At 43.8% G+C, this 2,176-nt stretch overlaps 1 non-coding gene across 1 annotated transcript; it reads right to left on the bottom strand.

Annotated features, from left to right (window-relative positions):
• Positions 1–1,797: 1,797 nt before the first annotated feature.
• Positions 1,798–1,935, bottom strand: LOC142447681 (small nucleolar RNA SNORA7). Its single transcript, XR_012784342.1, has one exon. It is a non-coding gene; the product is annotated as a small nucleolar RNA SNORA7 (small nucleolar RNA).
• Between the last annotated feature and the right edge of the window lie 241 nt (positions 1,936–2,176).

Raw genomic sequence — 2,176 nt, 5'->3', positions numbered from 1 at the left:
GAATGTTAATAACATTAATACTTTAAAGGACCATTATATTTAATAAATGAAATAATATTGGTAGCATCACAGTGTCAGGCACATCCTAAATGCTCAGAAAATTGTATCACTTAAAATGTTTTTTAACATTTCATTAGGGACTCATACAACTCTTATCACAATCCATATACAAGCACACATCAATTGTATAAAGCACATCTGTACATTCTTTGTCCTAATCATTTTCAAAGCTTTTGCTCTCCACTTAAGCCCTTTGCACCAGGTCCTCTTTTTTCCCCTCCCTCCCAGCTCCCACCTCCCTCATGAGCCCTTGATAATTTATAAATTATTATTTTGCCATATCTTGCTCTATCCAGCGTCTCCCTTCACCCCCTTTTCTGTTGTCCGTCCCTCATGGCGTACGTCACATGTACATCCTTGTAATCGGTTCCCCCTTTCCAACCCACTCACCCTCTACGCTGCCAGTATCGCCCTCACACCCCATCCACCATGCATTCCCTATGCCTCCAGTTCCTATCTGCACCAATGTACAAGCTCTGCTCTATCCAGGCTTGCAAGGTAGAATTCGGATCACGGTAGAGGGTGGATACAGGGGGGAAGAAGCATTTAGGAACTGGAGGAAATCTGTATTCTTCATCGGTGCTACGTTGCACCCTGACTGACTCATCTCTTCCCCTAGACCCCTCTGGGAGGAGATCTCCAGTGGCCAACAAATGGGTTTTGAGTCTCCACTCTGAACCTCCCCCTTCATTTCACTATGGTAAGATTTTTTTGTGTGTGATGATACTTTGTACCAGATCCCTTTTTCAACTTGTGATCACACATGCTGGTGTGCTTCTTCCATGTGGGCTTTATTGCTTCTGAACTAGATGGCCATTTGTTCACCTTCAAACCTTTAAGGTCCCAGGCACTATCTCTTTTGATAGCAGGGCCCAATCAGCTTTCTTCACCACATTTACTTGTTCACCCGCTTTGACTTCAGCAGTTGTGTCAGAGAGCAAGCATCATAGAATGCCAATTTAATAGAAGAAAGTATTCATGCATTGAGGGAGTGCTTGAATAGAGGCCCAAGGTCCTTCCGCCACCTTAATACTAAATCTATAAATATAGGCATATAGATCTATTTCCCCATCGTCATATATATATTTGCATGTACATGTCTTTGTCTAGACCTCTAGACCAGGCTGTGAGAATGATGTTCCTGATTAGAGCAGCCAGTCCACAGAGAGGACAACATGGCTTGCCCCACCATGAGACACGATGCCCCTCAGTGACCAAAGGCGCTACAGGAGACAGCACCGGAGGCAGAGTGTGGGAATTGTACCTGACCTGATCCCACCACACCAAGGCAAAGCACTGGGGAGTGCAGCGGAACAGCAAGTGAATGGTGTGGCAAGGTCCCCAGGGAATGCTGAAAGTGGACTTTGGGGCCAGGGCGTGGTGCCCCAACAGACTGGCCTGGAAAACACTCCTAAAGGCCAACAAACGATCCTTGAACTAACTACAAGCTTTTCTTTCTTGATGTATTTTGTTTTGTTCTTTGTCAGTGGTTTGGTGTTGTTGTTTTGTTGTATATTGTTTCTTTGTTTTCCTCTGTCTTGTTTTTGTGCATGTTATTATCTCCACAGGTCTATCTAAATAAATAGAGGTATAGCTGTAACCCAGGTGGGGATGGAGCATGATAGTGGGGCAGGAGGAAAGTCAAAGGAAATAGAGGAAAGAGCTAGGAGGCAAAGGGTATTTATAGAGGTCCAGACAAAGACATGCACATGCAAATATATATAAAAAAATTTTTTTCACTGTCGCAGAGTATCTTCCAATTACCAGCTACTGAGCAAACTGGGAATGGAATGGGTCTCTGACAGGCTTGTTTTCCCTCCCATCTCCAAAGCTGGCAGAATGCTAGCTATTCTCCAGATGCGATCCTGGGAGGTCATAAAAATATTTTAATGAACAAAGGAGCTCTGGTGGCATAGTGGTTACACCTTGGGCGGTGATCTGAAAGGCCAGCAGTTTGATACCACCACTCACTCTGAGGAAAAAGGTAAACTGCAACAAACTTGGAAATTCACAGGGACAGTTCTACACTGTCCAATATAGTTAGTGTAAGTCAGCATTGATTTGATGGCAGTGAGTTTTGTTTCTCTTGGTGGTATAATGAGTTAAAAATATAGCG

Source organism: Tenrec ecaudatus, chromosome 4 (genome assembly GCF_050624435.1).
Source record: "Tenrec ecaudatus isolate mTenEca1 chromosome 4, mTenEca1.hap1, whole genome shotgun sequence".
Lineage (NCBI taxonomy): Eukaryota > Metazoa > Chordata > Mammalia > Afrosoricida > Tenrecidae > Tenrec > Tenrec ecaudatus.
Note: the sequence above shows the minus strand (reverse complement) of the source record. Positions and strands in the feature narration are given on the sequence as shown.